Below are 20721 nucleotides of genomic sequence, written 5' to 3' on the forward strand. Positions count from 1 at the left end.
TCTTGTATTGCACTGCTAAAGCACCATACGGTCACCACATTTTGGCAGTTAATAAATGTGGAGGAAAACAGGATAAGAAGAAGAGCTGCACCAAAGTAAACAAGCAACATAGAGAGCAAGCAATTACTGGAGGTGCCACCTTCTTTGTAATCGGTGCTTTCCTGTGGCACAAGAAACCTTAAACAGACATCTGTGCTGGCTCTAAAGTCCTCCAAGTTTCTCTTCTTCTTCTGTTGGCACAATCCAAAATGTCATCTACTCTTCTTCCCTTGCAACTGCAATTGCTCTGTAGTATTTTTGGTCATTGTACTTTTGGTTGAGTGCTCATTGACTGTTAACTTTAGCATGAAACAAGAGGCTATCCCCATACAACCTTCAGCTTGCTACAGTATAATCAAAATAGGACTGAGTCGATAAAGTGTGATACTGTGTAACTAATGGGAACAGGCTCTTCTACTTACTGTTAATTTATTAAAGTATGTAAATCACTGAAAATCAAAGAATTGTCATGTAGTGTGAGATCAGCCCAAAGAATGCAATTCAATTTAATTTGTTTTTGTGCTTCGCTGTTCACAGAGTAAAGTCTAAACACACATATCACCAGTCAAAAATTGTAGAACAGATCCATTTTTCTAGTTTTTAAAGAACAATGATACACACATAAGTGGTTAGTTGCTAGAAGTAAAAAAAAGTTTAGTTTACAAAAATCTTACCAAAAATGCAACTTCCAGATTAATACAAACATTTCTTCCACAGAGAATTTAAAAGGATTAACAATTTTTTTTTCTTTTTTTGCAGCAATGGAAGTTAATTAAATCTTGAAAATTGATGCAAGAAATTTCTGCAGGTGTCCCAACTTTTGTTGATCACTTACAAACCCTCTGTCTGTCTAAACGCAGTGTTTGGACAAACTACACTCTCTGAAGCCTTATTTGGATGATATTACACCGTATAGTGATATCAGAATGGCAATTTAAATACAATTAACAAAGGAAGACAGACAGACCATTATAACCCTTAAATGTGTAGGCTTTTTCTTTAGAGGAATTAAAAAGAAAGTGGAGATAGATGTCACTGAATGCAGCTTCCTACATCATCAACAGGGTGCTTGGAAACTGGACAAAACACTGACAAGATCTAAAACCACAGCAGAGTCATAAGACTGTTAGAGTATTTATAACTAACAGATACAAATAATAGTAAATAAGTGAATCATACAACATGTATACACATAAACACACGGGGTATGGAATTCAATGTGGTATAGTGGTTAAGGCTATGTGGGTTCAAATCCTTCTATTGATGCTGTGTGACACTAAGCAAGTCACTCGACCTGCCTGTGCTCCAACTGGAAAACCAAAAGATATGTAAGCAATTGTATCATAAATGGATAAGTCGCCTTGGATAAAGGCATCAGCCAAATAAATAAGTGTATTGTATGTTAAATACGACGTAAAATGCAATCAATCTCAAGGATTAGCTCAAACAAATATAAAGTTCATTAATATTATAACGGAGGTATAGCGAGTATAGCGAGAGAACAATCATATTGAGCAACATCAGGGGTATTAGATGACACAGTGGTAAACTTTTTACAAGAATATGCATAACCCGACCAAGTCTAACTCATCTCTAGTGTTATTACATATGTGAGGGCATTTGTGGCTATTCATTTTACACTATTTTGTAATTGCCTGTTTAGAATAACTGCAGTGGGCTGATGATGGGTTTGTTTCCTGCCTTGAGCCCTGTGCTGGCTGGGATTGGCTCCAGCAGACCCCCTTGACCCTGTAGTTAGGATATATCAGGCTGGATGATAGATGAATGGATGGATGTTTAGAATAATCACCCTCAACAAGGAAATACACAAAATGTACAGAAGAACCACTAAAAAGTACACCATAGTGATGTAAAAACTTTAGGAATGGAATCTGTATGATTAAATGCTTATCAGTGATGGAGGAATAATTAAATAAATAAATACTCAAGTGAAAGTGCTATGAAACAGAACAATAAATAAATAATAGCATAAAATGTGAGTATAAATATATACATCATGAAATATATATATATATATATATATATATATATATATATAGGTGTGTGTGTTTATGTATATATACGTATGTGTTGCTTTATTTTTTATGCATTTTTCACATTTTTCTTCATTTATTTATTTTAGTGACACCGCACATAAGATGAAATTATTTGTGAAGTGTCACACTCGTTTTCACTCTTCAAAGTTGAGAGAGCAAGTTCTAGCCAGTACAGTTTTTTTGATTGGTGAACCACAGGTAGAGCAGACGTAGAACTTCGGCCATCAAGTGCCACATTTACAGCAGACACTTAGGATGCAAACTGCTTCTGATGAATCTGGAGTTTCTTGAATTAAAGTAGCCACTTTGCAAAGTAATTCTGAGCAACTTTTTCTTGCACTTATGTCTGACGTACACAATCACAACTTTGAGCATGCGCGTGAGCCACAGGATTCCCATCAAAATAACGGTACTACCTACTGCCTGTGCACTTAACTTTGATGAGTGAAAGTGACAGTTTTCATTTCAGGACTTATTTCAGGTTCCACTGAAATAAATAAATGAAGAAAAAATTAAACACAAACATAAATAAGCAACAAAAAATATATTTTGTGATATTTAATTATCTATGCTTAACATGTCATGTTGTTAATATTTATTTATTGTAAGATTCCAGAGTGCTTTTATTTATTTGCATATTTAATTTTATCCAAAGTATTCCTCCATAATCAATATGGTCTTGAATACTGGTTGTACAATTTTCCATGTTTCCAATTAGAAATGCAGTCCTGGAAATAAGTTCTACCAGGGAACTGGCATGAGAAAAAACTCACCTCAGGTGGATGTAGAAGCCCATGAGGAGCATTCAGACCAGGTACTTGACTTTGGTGAACTACATGAGCTTTCAGACTAACTTCTGGGTGATTGCCTCTTAGAAAAGAGATTACAGAGGTGTAATGGATGGCAGAAGCATGAAGTGGAAGCCCAATTAAAAGTTTCAAGGGGTCATCCATTGTCAGAGAACTTTGACTTTATTAGATATGAGGCTCACTGGTATAAAGAAGGATGGAAAGTAGGAGAATTAGATAATGACGAATATGATGAAGAAAAGAAATGGGGACACCAGAAAATTTAGGCAATCGTGTCAATGGGGCCTGTTAGATGGTGATGAAAGTGCGTTGTTTCCTTTTTTACATTACTTTATGCTTTCTCTGGTTCACTATTCCACTTCCAGGTTCTATACGGAGTTTGCATGTTCTCCTGATATGTTTACAGATTCATTGATGTTAGTGAGTGTCAGAGAGTTTTCATTCAAAAACATTGTCTTTAGTTCTTTTATTATCATATCTTCAACAAGAATGACTCACTGTGCATTAAAAAGTTCAAATATTGGTTAGTGATGATTCAATCTGCTCCATCGTGCACTCTTTTTTATTTTTATTTTTCTGAGCATTTGTTTTTATCTTTTGTGCACACAGCATGTCTCGAGTTGTCATAATTCCACGTATAATTCCTGCTGCAAGTAGAGAAGCGAACAGGAAACACATCCTTACCTTGAGAAAATAGCACCAAGAATCAGTAATAAAATGAATTATTTATAGTTTACTTTTATTGTCAGAAACACAGAAGATGCATTTAAGGCTTTTCTTCACATTAGGACACCAGTACCCTTTAGCTCTAGCATAAAATGCAAGTGAGGGCTAGTTATTTTATGCTTCATTTTTGAATGCAATTTCATATTTCAAACTAATATATACCGTGATTGTGAAGAAATACAGTAATTTTGACTTGAAAAATACCATACCTGTCCATTAATGGATTTCATATCCTATCCAGAGTTAGTTCCTGGCTAACAGGTGCTGTCAGGTGTCACCTGTATGAGGCATTGCAGCACCTCAAACCACAAACACAATGACAGCAACACAAGTCCCAGGTTAAAATAAAAGGTTTGTTGCAATAAATTACCTTAACAAAGGTTTCTTTGTAACAATAAGTCTATACATCTCTGTCTTTTATTCTTTCCGCCATTCCTCCCAGGCCCAGCTTTGTCCGTCTTCAAATCACAACTCCAACTCGGTTGAGTGAAGTCATAATGGCTCGTATTATGGAAGTCCCTGGAGTACTGTCAGTGCCAGGAAGTTGCCCATATGAATCACTTCCTGGTCAGGCAGAAGCTCCACAAAGTATGGATAATAAATACCTGCAACACCCCATTGCAATACCCACAGGACCCAAAAGGGTTGCTCCATGGCACTACAGATCCTAGCTTGCCCTATGGGTGTCCATATGGGTGCTGAAGCCCAGAAATACTGCCATCTAGTGTAACAGGGAGACTATACAAATGTCCAGTGGTCTACCCTGTCTTTCCCTTGTATTAGCCTCCCAGCCTAGAAAAAGTCCTTGCTCTATCTTAGCTAGGGTGCCAACACACTCTCCACATTGATGGCGTCTTTTGCCAACTTCCTGAAAAAGACAGAAATTGTTCTTTCTTCTCTTTGTCCTGGCCTCCCGGCCAGATAATGAACAAATATCCATTCTGGTATGAATGCCAGGCCAAAGCTGCTGTCTGTCACACAGGATAGACTCCATTTCTCTATGATCCTTCATTGTGGCTATGATGAAAAGTGGCGAGGGAGTTTAAAATATTTCCATACTACAAAGTTAAAATTATTATTGTTATTATTCTATATAGAAGCTTTCAGTTTGTGCAAGATATACCTTCAAAACAAGCCAACCAGCCAAACACCTATTGAATATTACTAAAATTTTAAGTCATTGTGAGAGTTTGTCATTTTGAGACTTACCACTTCACTGCGAATGAAATGCATCTTCTATGCCTTATCTAATTCTGAGGTGCTTTGAGGGGAAAATTGCATATCCCACACATTTTAAATATGGCAAATGAATATAATTGAGTCCAGGGGACCTTGAAGATAATATTAGACGAAGTGCTAGTCTTAATCACCTTTTAGATTTATACCCCAATCCGTGCTACAAGGACTGTAACCAGGACATTTAAAGCAATGAATTAGTGAAATAGCATGTGCACATTCTGTTGGAAAGACTAGGAGCTGTTAATCTACTGTAGTGTCTTATTAAATTCAACATTTAGGGGTAAGTGAAAATCACATATGCAAATAATAGCAAAATTGCAGTTCCAGTATATGGATAATTCAATCCTGAAAAATGAGCAGGTCAGGAAATAAACATAAAACAAATTGTGGTGCTCCTATTGTGAGGTTGGCAACTGTTAATAGTTTGCCATGTTTCACTAAGACTGCACAAGTTAAAAACAGGAATCATCTTATTCTGTACACTATGACTTACAGCTATATTTCCAAGAATAGAAAAAAAATTATTTATATCAAATTTGCACAATGTCTGTGTAACTGTTTGTATAGATGCACGACTTCATTAGAATCTTATCACAAATACAACAAACTCATCTTGGTGAGGTCACCACTGGTGTGCTTTTAGACGACTGTATAGGGTGGTCCAGATCTAATTATGCAAGTTTCATTACGCTATAACTTATTATGTTTATTACATAGAAAATCACCCGAAAAATCCCAGACCATCGAGAAGTGTGTGAACTAACTACATGAAAAATCATCTTTGCGCTGAACTGGAATCGTCCCCGCATAAATCAAAGTCATTCAGATGATCTCGATCTGCATAATTAGTTCTGGACCACCCTGTACATGAAGATCAAGTCTGATTTTGAAGTTTTGGATTTTTGTTCCTCCTCACTGTCGTTAAAATGTAAAATTGATGCCTGAAGATGTTTAGCCTTTTAATTATGGTGGTCATTGTCCAGGAATGCGGACTGCCTGATTGTATGTATTCCAATTTAAAGGTGCATGAGGATGCTGCACTCTGGATAGTGAGTTATTCTGTTTCAAACAAGCCAAGAAAGATGCACTGTTTATAGGATAACAGGAGACTGCAACTGAAAATCACTGCAAACAAACTCATCTTGTGTACTGCCAAAGGATATATAATGAGTGCTGCCTGGTAATCCATACTGTATGTGACTTGAAAATTTAGAATCTGTACATTCATTGGCAATTTGATTTATGGCAGTACATTTTGTAGGTTTTTAGATATAAATATATCTATCAGGCTTCCTGTTGTTTGCCTGTTTTACCCAGACAGACAGACAGGGCTAGAGTAAGGTCAGTTCCGAGACATACCGGGATGTGGCAGAGTGCACTGATTCTTTTTCTCCCTTGCCTGCAGACCATTCACGGGAGATTCCACCTGGTCCTCTTGACGTCACTTCCGGGACTAAGCCAATGGAAGAAGACCTTGCCGGCTCCAGCCCCTGTGATGTCACGTCCGGGCTCGCACCAATGGCAGAAGACCTTCATGAGCTCGACCCCTTTGACTTCACTTCCTGTCTTCACCTTTAAAGGCCTCTACCTTTTCCATATTCCTTCAGTTCTGTTTCGGACTTGGTTTTGTGCACAGCAGTGTTGTATTCATTTGATCGACTTTGCAGCCAGGAAAATCATTATTGGGTGGCTCCCCCAAACCTTTAATGACTCATATGTCTGTTTTTTGTGACAATAGATAGATAGACAGATAGATAGATAGATAGATAGATAGATAGATAGATAGATAGATAGATAGATAGATAGATAGATAGATAGATAGATAGATAGATAGATAGATACTCAATTTGTTGCCAGGAGGAAATTTGTTTTTTACACAAACTCTTTAAATAAATACATAATTAAATAGATAAATAAATATACTGTATATACACCCACAATATGGTCTTAACAAAAACCAAAACAACTGAAAAGAAAGAATATTTCATAGTCCCAGTGAGACATTATGCAGACGTATTACTGTTGGTATAATGGAGCCCCAGTAGCATTTCTTGACATACTTTAGCTGACTAATTCGTGAATGAAAGTCCCCAGTGTTAACGTGTCAGAGAGAGGATGTGCAGCATTGTTCATAATGGCACTCAGTTTTGTTTTAATTCTCTCCTTTGCTATGACTTCCAGGGGGTTGCATCCTATAACCGAGCCTGTCCTTTTAATTAGTCTGTTGATTCAGTGAGCCTCTCTTGAAGTGATGTTAACAGCTCAGCACACCACTTTGGAGAAAATTACACTGGCCAGTCACCGAGTTATGAAACACATAAAGGATGTCACTTCCTACATTAAAGGACGTAGTCTCCTAAGGAAAAAGAGCCTGTGCTGGCCTTTGTTATATGGTTCACCTTGTCATTAATGTAGACCCTCAAGTATTTGTAGGACTGGACCACCTCTACATCCTCTCTTTGAAAAGTGACCAGACAGAGAGGCTGTATGGTGTGGCGAAAGTCAATTAGCAGTTCCTTGGTGTTGCTGTTATTAAGATGCAGACAATTCTCTTTGCACCAAGAAGCAAAATTCTCCATCTGACTCCATCTCTCATCAATAAACCCCAGAAGTGTAGAATCATTGGAGAATGTCTGCAAGTGGCATGACCTGTTGTTATACCTATAGTTCAAGATGTTGAGAATGAAGAGAAAAGGAGACAGGACTGTTCCTTATGGTGCTCCAGTGTTGCTCACATCCACATTAGAAACACAGTCCTTCCTCATCCACCTGCATATCTCCAAGTTTACCCCTTAACAGGGATGGCTGAATGGTATTGAAGGCACTGGAGAAATCAAAAACATAATCCTCGCAGTGCTGCCAGCTTTGTCCAGGTGAGAATAAGCTTTATGGAGCACTTAGATAATTGCATCCTCCACTCCAGTCTTGGTCCAATAGGCAAACTGCAGTGGGCCCAAGTGGTCTACCACAAGAGGATTCATGTAGTCAGTTAGCAATATACAGTATACTAATTACACCACAGCTACTGGCATAAATGTACTGAAAATGATTTGTATTACAATATAAAAAAAAGGCTGGTAAAGTTTACAAATGACACTAAACTGAATGGAATAGCAGACAACCTAATATCAGCTAGATGCAAAAGTGTTACACTTGAATATGATAAGGGGTGTGTGAAATTTACAGTAAATGTCACAGTGGACTCTTCACTATCCACTGCACATCAAGCCAGTTCACAGAAGCTGTCAGAAAGACTCATTGGATGTTAAGTTATAGAGCACAAGTTCAAGGCTTTGATGCTTAAGTTATACACCACACTAGTAAGGGCTCAGCTGGACTTTGACTTCCACAACACAAAAAAGAAGTAGTAGCCTTAAAGAAAGTCCCGAGGAGTGCCATTAGACTGATTCTGGGTCTGACAGCATGTTCAGAACGCAGAGCAGACAGTTCTTATTGTGGCAGACCATACTTTTTATCCGATATCCCATTACAAACAGATTATTTTTGGTTACATCTACACTTGCTCTGTATTTATTTATAATGGCTGAGGTCCAAAACATTAGACAAAAGGCACTTTATATGGTGGCAGTCTATTTTAAGGCCTATTCATACACATATTAGTACATTTCAGGGAAAAAATTATTTGCCAAACACACACACACTTCTGTAGGATGTGGGAGAAAACATATCTAGACATGCAGAGTACGTGCACACTCTACATAGACGACACTGGATGTGAGAGACCCAAGCTCTTATTTTTGTATTTAAAATAAGCTCAGAACCTTAACCTCAGCAAGAATACAACAAGGCTCAGGAATAATTATCATGATGTGTGATCTTATACAGCATTTGATCTGAGCTTGAAGGTTAAACAAGGAAAAAAATGTATTTTATTTATTTCAAGCTTCACAAAGAATATTAGAGTTACAGAAATGAAAGATTCTTATCCAACAGTCCAAACAGGAATCAAATATGTTTTTGTTCTTGCAAGTAGGAGGAGGAGTGGACTGGTCAGAGATTTGATACATTTTAGAAAGATCTCAGCATGTGTATTTCTCATCTCACTTGCTGCATAACTTGAATGGTGCATCACCTGTTCAGAAAGACAGACTGGAACAAGGGCTGATTTTCACACTGCAGTAATTGACTGTGTTTAGGAGAGCGACAGAGACCAAGGCAAAAACATCCATGCTTCCATTTTCGACGCCTCCTTATCGCAGATCACAGTCATAGGGAGGGGACAAACATAACTCTGTCAGCATCGGATTCAAGGCAAAAATCTAACTTGAAAACACTCGTCCACACACCCACATTCACTCAGTTCAGATCAGTTTAGAGTCACTAGATTACTGAGGAGACATATGTCAGAGATGTGAAGGAAACCAGTATTTAAAATGCCACAAAGACATGGTGAGAATGTGAGGGATGCTTCGATCAGGTTTTTTAGGGCCAGTACTGATCACCGATTTTATGTTGCTTCCCTTTATCCTTTTAAAAATAACTATTACAGTAAGCTCCTGCATAACCAGGTATGTAACCTTATGTTCTATATTAAAGTATTAACTTTACTACTTGTGTACAGACCACAGGTGTTGCCTGTTCATTTGTTATTAACTAAATGAAATTCTGTAGGCGTATTGCTCAGTGACAATAAAAATACTAAAATAAATAAGGCTCCCAGTTTTTTTAACTAATAAAATATGTACAAAAAATATTTTTCTACAACGCATATGACATTAAAGAAAATACAATGCTTTTCATAATTACAAGAAGTCATATTGTTTAATGTCTTAGTACTTATCTAAATCAAATCTTAAATTAAAAAGTAATTTTCACCATTGTCTAATGAAATATAGACATCATTTTTAAAATGTAATTGTTCTACATCTGTTTTGCTCTTGAAATATACATTTACTATATTTCTAAAGGTTTTGTTTTTAGTTCCAGCTATTCATTTCACACACAAACTAGAAATAAACACAGTACACACTGAAAAGGTCTCTAGCTTTCAAGCTCCATGGCTGAATGGTAAAGTTCAGACTGCACATGCACACACTACACTGGTTACCTGTGTCATTCAGAATTGACTTTAAAATACTGCTTATGGTTTATAAAGCCTTAAATAATCTCGCCCCATTTTATATATCGGAATGTCTGACACCTTATATTCCAAATTGTAACCTTAGATCTTCAAATGAGTGTCTGCTTAGAATTCCAAGAGCAAAACTTAAAAGAAATGGTAAGGCGGCCTTCTGTTGTTATGCACCTCAAATCTGGAATAGCCTGCCAATAGGAATTTGCCAGGCTGATATGGTGGAGCACTTTAAAAACCTGCTAAAAACACATTACTTTAACATGGCTTTCTGATAACTTCATTTTAATTTAATCCTGATACTCTGTATATTCAATTAATTATCATAACTATTTATGGTGGCTCTAAAATCCATAGTAACCCCTACTCTCTCTTCTGTTTCTTTTCCCGGTTTTCTGTGGTGGCGACCTACACCACCACCACCTAATCAAAGCACCTTGATGTTCCTCCATCCATCCATTCATCTTTTCATAATCCAACCCGCTATATCCTAAAAACAGGGTCACGGGGGTCTGCTGGAGCCAATCCCAGCCAACACAGGGCACAAGGCAGGAAACAAACCCCAAGCAGGGCACCAGCTCACCGCAGCTTGATGTTCCTACATTGATGGATTAAAAGCCAGAAGTCTACATGATCATCAACATCAAGTCCTTCCATTAAAACCCTAAATACAAACTGGACTGTTTCATTTATGTTACGTAGAATGTCCAGAGGGGGCTGGGCGGTCTCATGGCCTCGAACACCTGCAGATTATATTTTTTTCTCTCCAGCCATCTGTGTTTTTTTTTGCTTTTTCTGTCCTCCCTGGCCATCGGACCTTACTATTATTCTATGTTAATTAGTGTTCTCTTATTTTAATTCTTACTTTGTCTTTCTTCATCATGTAAAGCACTTTGAGCTACATTATTTGTATGAAAATGTGCTACAGGTATATAAATAAATGTTGTTGTTGTTGTTATCTGAGCAAAGAACAACAAACACAGGGTTGAAGTTCCTTTCCAAGCAACCCAAAATAGAGCTAGCTGTGACAAGCACAAAGAAAATGTCACATATTCCAGAAATGTTTTTTTTGGATAAGAAAGAGCATTGAGCAAATCATGAAAAACTGGTAGTTAGTTAAAAAAGTTAAGTTTGTTATATACATTTTAGCAATACATTAAATTACTGAGTTGAGTTTACTGCGTATTTAAATTTTTTTCAACATTGCCATCTGCTGGGAGACGGGGCAGGACCTCACTTGCCCTTATGGCCGAAGCACCACTCTTTCAGACAAACTAAGAGTTGTCACCAAAAAAATGTGGAAAAACTAAGCTTTCCCACAAAGTCATACCATTGTTTTGTAATGCAGTTTGGATGTTGTTTAATGTGTACAGTGACCTTTCATAATTTGATCAATGAGCAGTCATGGGTCACATGACCTATACAACCCATATTGAACAACCACATAAAATCATAGTGACAATACATGAGTAAAGAAGGACTCCATGAAAAATGACCTTTCAAAATGATGATGAGAAAAAGAAATAGTAAAAAAAAAACATTTTTACAGTGTATACTTTATATATATATATGTGTTTTTTTATTGCCATCATTTCAATATATTATTTAACAGTGCTCAGACCCACTGTGTGCTTATACAGTATATATATCTTGTGATGTGTGGTTCTAGGTTCCAAGAAAAATTCAGCTTTATTGTTGCCAAAACAGGAACATTGTTGTCAAAGTATTTATTCAACCAGGAGCTGTCACTCAAACACACACAGTATGCAAACTGGGACGATGATGTCATCCTGCATTCGCTTCATTCTCAGATAAAAAAAATACAAAACAGATTGGCTTCCTGAACAAGCGAGAAAACAGAAAGTGAGCACTTTGCCAGGTCAGTGGCTTATGTAAAATGTTCCCTGTATCAACCAGCAGGTGACTGATTGTGAGGGCACAGTGCAGCCAAAGAGTTGTCAGGGTCCCAAAAATCTCAAAATACATAGTACATATATATATATATATATATATATATATATATATATATATATATATAAACACACACATACATATACATATATATATATATATATATATATATATATATATACATACATATTGTGAAGGACAGCTGGGTCCCATGCCCGGCAGGGACGCCCCTGCTGCTTATGTTCCAGGGGAGCCGCCATGGGCAGTCCAATACCTCCTCTGGGATGCTTGGTGGCAGCCTCCCTGGCCGACGGTGATTCCCCAACCACCCGCAGGGCTCCATGGGAGATAGAGTCCTCCACAGCTTGGTTAGGGCCCGGGGTGGCCGCTAGGGGGGGGCTGTCTGCTTCCCAGAGCCCGGCTGGATGAGTCTTCAGCCCCACCCGGAAGTGCAATTAGAACCAGGTGGTTAATCACCTGGAACGCTTCCGGGTGGGCTATAAAAGGGCCCAGCCACCACCACTCGAGGAGCCAGAGTTGGGAGGAAGGAGACGAAGCTTGATAGGGAGGAGTGGTGGAGCGAGGTGGAGAGTTGTTTGTGTTTTGTGTTAAGTGCTTTTGGGACTGTGTTGGGCCTGTGGGACACGGGGAAGATGTGCCCCACGGCTGAAGAAAACTAATAAAGTCTTTGTGTTTTTTATACGCGCCTCTGTGTCCATCTGTGTCGGGTCAGGCGCCTATATAGCGCCTTTGTTACACTGGCATAGTCGGCAGGGTTCCGGCCCGTCCATTTGGATTGGGACCTGCATAAAAATATGTGTAACGGCCCGGCACAACACCCAGGGGCATGTATAGCTCAGCGCTGTACTCAAATGGAGCACACTCTCTGCCTCAGGAGTGCGCTCGGTGCTGTGCTGCGCAGCTGCAAGCAAGCCAGCGCAGCACAGCACCACACCACAGCACCAAGCGCACTCCTGAGGCAGAGAGTGTGCTCTATTTGAGTACAATATATATATGCACACACATATATACATTGACACATACATATAAAACATATATATGTAATTGTATATCCTGCACCAATATTTTCATAATTTTATGATATTAATGTTGACTATCCATGAACATGTGCCAAAGCAGTGTGGAAAAAAATCAACATATTCATTAAAGAAAGAAACGTATCCTTTACCAAGACAAGTTGATAAAATGTCTTTGTGTCAAAAACCAAGTAGGAGGAAACTTGACCACTGCATCTTTAATTTACTCTATGGCAAATGCTTAAGAGGGAGCATTCATCACACCAGTCTGTTACAGAAAAGTCAAAAAGGAAGAGCAGAGGTCAATTTTATAAAGAACTGAATTTACATAACAGTGCTGATTAACACATACATTTACTCTGATTGGTTCACTGGCTTACAGCCAAATAACTTATCAAAATAAAAGTATATTTTATTACACTCTTGTCTTCTCAAATCATTTAGGTTCAGCTGTTATCCTTGAAATCTCTGTGCATGTGACAACTGATGTTTTGCTGTTTATAGGACATCTGATCTCTTAATCAACTTCTGATATATTTTGTGTATTACATCAACCTTCCTCTTAATACATTCTTGTCCTTTATTCACTTAACAATTTCAGTAGTTCTCTTCATTACATTTCTAAAACAAATGCTTATATATTTCAATATGCCCTGCAAACCAAATTACTTAACTATTGTTACCTGCAAATTATTCTCTCACAGTAGTGAATGAAACAGTTAAAGGTCCCAGCACTGAAGAATTCTTGGATGTGCCTTTCAGCTTCCTTTAACACTAAAAGGGCTGCCAAAAAGCAGAACAGTGCAGGCTTTGCTGTGCTGTAGTCTTAAACAGGGAGTGTGTTATGAAGTCACATGTTACGTTGATGTATTATTTCTTCAGCATAATGACAATGGTAATGCAGAAGTACCACTAAATAACATTGCTACAAAAATATTCAATAATAAAACAACAAGCACCATATGCATCACAACCATAATGATAAAATATATAAAGGGTGGTGTAAGCATTCTTTATATCCAAAAAAATTGCAAAAATGGGAAGTAGGGATAACTAAACAAGTATATGCTGAAGAGAAGCAATTTTAAAATTACAAAAATAAAAAAAAAACCTGAACATTACACTTTTTTATGCAGACATGATGACTAATATTTAAAGATACCAACAGGAAACCATTATTCTGCTTTTGATTTAGAACATTAGAACAATCTAGACGAGAACAGGCCATTCAGCCCAATAAAGCTCACCAGTCCTATCCACTTGTTTCCTCCAAGAAAACATCAAAACGTCTTACTGTCTACCACACTACATGGTAGCTTATTCCAAGTGTCTATCGTTCTTTGTGTAAAGAAAAACTTCCTAATGTTTGTGCGAAATTTACCCTTAAGTTTCCAACTGTGTCCCCGTGTTCTTAATGAGCTCATTTTAAAATACAAGTCTTGATCCACTGTACTAATTCCCTTCATAATTTTAAACACTTCAATCATGTCACCTCTTAATCTTCTTTTGCTTAAACTGTAAAGGCCCAGCTCTTTTAATCTTTCCTCATAATTCAACCCCTGTAGACCTGGAATCAGCCTAGTCGCTCTTCTCTGGACCTTTTCTAGTGCTGCTATGTCCTTTTTGTAGCCTGGAGACCAAAACTGCACACAGTACTGAAGATGAGGCCTTACCAGTGCATTATAAAGGTTGAGCATAACCTCCTTGGACTTGTACTCCACAGATCGTGCTATATAACCTAACATTCTGCTAGCCTTCTTAATGGCTTCTGAACACTGTTTGGAAGTTGATAGCTTGGAGTCCACTATGACTCCTAAATCCTTCTCATAAGGTGTACTCTCGATTTTCCGACCGCCCATTGTGTATTCAAACCTAATATTTTTACTTCCTATGTGTAATTATTTATTTCCACCATTTACCTCATATTTTATATTTTATCTTCTGTTATTTCTCTTTTGCATTCTGTGTTGTCCTTGTATGTTGCACCAATACTATCCAGACAAATTCCTAGTACACATTAGTGCACCTGCCCAATAAAGTAAATTCTGATTCTGATTCTACAATCCCACAGATCTGCATTTCTGTAAAAACTGCTTTGTATGTGTAAAGAACGCTGATATGGTGTGCACTGTAAGAGAAGCAACACAAGCCAAAAGTGTGTTTTATTGTAGCCTGAGGCGTGATACTGGAGTAGTAGACCTAAACATAAAATGATGCTCACCTCAATAGGTAAGTTTAACATTAATTTCCCACAGGGACAAAATGAATGGTTTCATTTCCTAGAGTGATGACCCTTAAACACTGCTTAAAGGAGACTAACATAACTTTCTTGATGCTAGAATGATAAATCAATACTTGATTAAACTGGATTCCCCATGTTTGTGTTATCCACAACAATGTCATTAGTGCAATCCAGCCTGCTTGTGAATAAATAAGACAGAGCATCCTTATCCGTGCCCCTCAAAGTGAAGCCACACGGGACTCAACAATTTCACTTCAAGTGTTGTGGTAACTAATCCTTCATCCATTTTTTGTACAGCCTTATTCAATTCAGTGATGAAGGGAGTTGGAGTCAATCCTGGAGTTGAGATGGCTGTAGGCCAGTTCTTTACAGGGCAGACTCATGCACACACCTCCGTGCTGCCAGTTTAGAGGCTCTGGTACTCATAGAAACATCCAAATTGCACACAGACAGGGACCAAACTTTGGCTTCACACTCAGTCTCCCTCTGTGCCACACTGCATTCAAACAGTGCAGTGGAGTTCTTGTTCGGCTGTCTCAGCAACTTCAATGAAATTGAACAATTTATCAAACAGCAAAGGCTAAAAAATGATAATGAAATAAATGAGCTTATGCAAATGGGTAATATCTTGTACAAATGAATGATATTTGACAGTCCTGGAGAGCACTCAGACATGGACTGCTGGAAGGGAAAATCTGTTTTTGTGCCTGTGGTGTGGGCTTTATTGCTTCAGGACCATCTGCCCAGCCAGCGAGGTGAAAATAGTTTGTGCCCTGGCTGTCTGTTGAAGTAATAAAGATGCTACAAAAACAGGTGGAAGAATTAACATGGTACAACCTTGTAGCCACAATTTGAACTTCTAAAGTAATAACAAATGTATAGTTTCCCTGATCTTTTATTTCAAGGTGCTACATTACATAGAAAACCTCATCCACCAAGCCACTTGTACTGCAGCCCCACACAAATCTGAAGAAGCTGGCACAGATAGAGTCTTAAGTCTGTGTCTTCAGGGTGCTCAGTTATTCTTAACAGGATGGCGGTGGCAGAGACTAATATTTCAACTTGACCTTTCTTAGTACTGCCAGCTGATTTATGTGCATTCTGCACATATTACAAGTCAGTCTTAAAGTTTAACGGCTTTCATGCAGCGAGCTTTGTCTATTTATTTCTGCCATAAATCTGTAAAAGTAAATAAGAGCTCACATCCACCCATCCGTCTACCTTTCTATTCAGTCTAAAGAAGACTCACAGCCAGGCTACACTGAAGCTTTATGTTGCAGCAAGTTCATTTCTCTTTAAGGGGTTAGCTCAGGACAGCAAAAAGAATACTATAAAAATGATCCAGCCAGTAACTTTTGGGCACTCTGTGACATGAACATGTAAACCATTTACACTGATGTCAAGCTCATTAGTGATGAAATCTAGAGCATGGGTAAACAGCCTTTCGTTTATGTGGCAACGTTCTATCTGAGGTGCTTTAGGAGTAGAAAGATAAAGCAAAAATGGAAGACAGATGAAATAAGTGATTTTCTTGTGGTCACAAGGTGACCCAGAGGCACGGATTAAACCTAAAACCGTATGATTTCAAATCTAAAGCTTTAACTGCGACACTACGCCATCCTTGTGGAGAAGGAAGGGCGCCAAGATAGGCTTGGTCCACTCTATCCAAGAGTGAAAGTCTACACATTACAATGGTGTAGGACAAAGTGGGCATTGCCATTCTGCTACATTCTTACTGGCACATAAGACCTTTTAAGGGATGCAGAAATCCAACTCCACTGAACCTCCACTTACATTCAAAACTAAGTGACTAAAATGGAGTTTGAACCAATCTCAGTTCTGTACTTCATCTAATAACAAAGGTGTAAATCAGAGTTGAACTGATATCTCCTTCAAACATGAAAGCACCAAATAGATAACCAAGTCTGAACAAAGAGCTATAATTCAACGAAAAACAATGGTGAAGGACAAAATAGCGCACCTATGAGCAGGCACTGATTTTGTAACTGGAAGTGACTTTAATCTAATCATGAGGGCTTACACCTTTCTTCAAAAGCAAGCTGCACTTATCTCTAGGGAAAAAAAGCTATAGACACTCTCCAAAACGACCTCTTGCACTATCTGAAACAACCTCTCTCTGAAGCCTAAAAGCTGATGAGCCATCCCCTCTCTGGAGAGCTGAAAGATGACAATCTCTTCTCTTTGTGATCCTCAAAGCTGACATCTACTCCCAAGCCAAGCCCTATGGCAGTAACTAAGCCCAGTCTGAGAAGATGGAGCAGCCAATTACTTTAAGAAGTAAATTTCAGTATCTTAACACTTTTGCCAGAAACTGTAATTCTTTTCCCTTTGCAGACAATGCAGCAAAAAACCTAAGAGAGAAAAGCACAGAACACCACAAACTACCACATCGCAAAGGGAAAGGTTATATTCCAACACAAGAGGAATCTTCCACTTGAACCCGGAGCAAAAACAGCAAAAACTCCATGCAACATCAGACACCATCCTTAAATGGTATTATAAAACTGTTCATCAAAGCCAAAATAAATTAGAACTCTAAAGAGCCAGCAAACAGCCAGCCTCTTCTGTGTTATATGGTGTCTGTATCGTCTGTCTTGCGTCCCATCTTATATGTAAATTTCTTTGCAGTTATCATATTTCTATAATCCTTGTGTTTATCAATAAATTGTATTATTCTGTTTCTTAAAATGAGTGTGTTTCAGGTACCCTGATGTAAGTCTAATAGCTGGAGATGACCTCCTACACAGAAAGTTAAGGAAAATAACGTTGGAGCCTTACCAAATGATTTAAGTAGTTACCAGCTTTGCCAAAAACAAAATTGTTAATTAATTAACCAAGTTTAATTCTCTTCCGTTTCCTATGAAGGTATATGACACTCATATTAGACTCAACACCATACCATCAGTCTGGAGGTGGAACTCTGGCAGCATATGCTTGGTCCACGTCATCCAAGATCAGAAGACTGCACAATACAGTAGCAGGGAATACTTATTTTTGCCTGTACACATAACATGACCGTTTTCTTTGAATTGTGTGTATGGAAATAGACATTAAAGTCTGTTCATGGTCAAGAATGTTTTTTCATTCACAGATGTTAATAGCACGAATATCCAGACTGAGCTCATTTTAGTCTTGGGATAGTGCAGTGATTATCCATCTCCTTATAGTCACTGGGTTAAAATCCTGGCCAGTTCACTGCCTGTGTTGAGTTTCCAAGTTCTTCTCATGCCTGGGCGAGTTTTTGCGTCAGGTACAGTGGCTTTTTTTCTACAAATCAAATCTGTGAGTGTTGCAGTAACTGTTGATTCCATACTGGCCCCATGTTATTAACTGTGGATGTGTGTAAAAGTTGTCTTTCTGCCTTACCTGTTTTTCCCATATCCTTTAGTATATTTTTATGTGTAACATTTTTGAAGAATATTTCAGAAAAAGTAGCTCTTGAAAAAACTGATAATATACAGACTTCACCAAATCATCAATTTAAATCACACATCATTAGGTACACTTAAATAAAATACTAAAATCAATCTATCATCATGTCTTTTTTTCTGTGCATCTGTTAGCATGAAATAACCCACCTTCCAGTAGTCTGCTATTATTGAAATTTGGTACAATTATTCCTCAAGAAATTGTGTCAAGAAATTTTAGTTTTCATTGAGATACCTCAAATAGAGCACACTGTAAACATTTATGAAATTTGAAAAACTCCCATTTAACAAAAGTTTGGAAAATTGAAATCATCTATCTTAATACAGAAATGTATTCAGTGTGAACTCAGCACCTTATGAGTTAACTCTCTCAAATGTAACTTTAAGAGAGGTTATTTCAACTTGTATAATTTCCTCTTTTAAAAGACATTCCTGACAACAAAAGAAATCCCCAGTACAAGTTACTGAAATGGAAAGTTGTGCATGCAGCCAAGGAAAAAAAAAGTATGTGAGATTGTTGTAATGACTGGAACTTCACCACAGATGTGAACCCTCCACCAGGTACTTTACAAAATATGACCTTCAGTTGGCCGCAGTCCCTCCACAAAGAACAACTACCAATATGATCACATCACTTGATTTGAATCTGCGATCTGTGAAACACAAGCCAGTCTGGGCTCCATTTTAAATACATTCATTTTTCACTATGCATGTGATTGATATTTGATTTTGGATTTGATACACTATATTAATCTCTGAGGGGAAATTGTATTTTGGGGGTCAGAGTGCAGGGTCAGCCATCATACTGCACCCCTGGAGCAATTTTTCTGTTTAAGGGCATTGCTCAAGGGCCCAATGGAATAGGATCCCTTCTAACAATAGCGGGACTTGAACTGGTAATCTCCTTAATCTGAAAGCCACCACTCAAGTCACTGTTACAAAAATATTTAGTTCAAGTATATGATATCTCTGTTTCAACTAGGATTAAAACTGATCCATTTTTTTAAAACAGTTATCCATGTCCCTGACTGTGCTACCAAATGCTATCTAACTTACTTAAGATTACAATAGTGATACAACTTTACAGTCACTCATTCATTCATTAATTCAGCTATTAACTTCCTGAACCCACATAGTCCAACACACTTTATGTTTTTTGTCTGTGTTAATCTGAAGTAGTGTAATTACCAAAATCAAAATTAAAAATAAATTAAAAAGTTATTGCAATGTGCTTAAAAGTATAGTGTTCAATAACTATTGGGTATATTTTCCTACCAATATTAATAGAGGCATGTATGGATCTCTGGAAGTACTTAACTGTCTATGCTGTTCACTCAGGTAGTTTGGTCAAGTAGCTAAGGCACTGGACATAAATACCCTCCTCTGTGCCTCTATTGTCAGTATAGATATGATATAACATTCTCAAACCCACTTAATAAAATTCAGGGTACAGCACTGTGCACAAGTCCCACTCCCACACACCCACATTTGCACTTACTGCCCTGGACCAATCTAGAATCACCAAATCACTTAGCCTTCAGGGCTTTGAAGATGTAGGAGGAAAGCAAGAATGCCGTGAGGAATAACCCGGCTAGACATGGGAGGACAGACAAACTCTACATAGACAACAACCAGGGTTGGGATTCTAACCTATGAAGTTGGATAAATGGAGCCATAACTCTAACTCCTTATAACATCTACTATTTCTGTAGTAAAGCACCTTTGGGTGGTAGCCATTATGAAATCAAAGTTTTCCCACACTTCTTCACAACTCACACTGCTCACACAGTGTGTTTGAGTGCCTCTCTGTCTTTAGTGTTTTGTGTGCAGTCAAGATGTTTCCTCCATCCTAGGAGTGAAGTAACTGCAAGGCCAAGTGTCATTGCTACTTCTACATGGGTTAAAAGCTTCAGGGTGGCCTAATAGCATCTTAAAAAGTTCATACATGATAGTTTTTGTTATATCTCTCCTTTCAGAAGTACACTCAGATATTGTGCTGCTTTGAACAGACCTTCCTGAACTGATTAGGGCTTATAAGATACAAACTGTGGCCAAGATTACACCTGCTACATTTTTTCAGAAAAGATGGACATCACTAATTGGTGTTAGGAAAAAAAACT

This window comes from Polypterus senegalus, chromosome 2 (assembly GCF_016835505.1).
Source record: "Polypterus senegalus isolate Bchr_013 chromosome 2, ASM1683550v1, whole genome shotgun sequence".
NCBI classification, from domain to species: Eukaryota; Metazoa; Chordata; class Cladistia; order Polypteriformes; family Polypteridae; genus Polypterus; species Polypterus senegalus.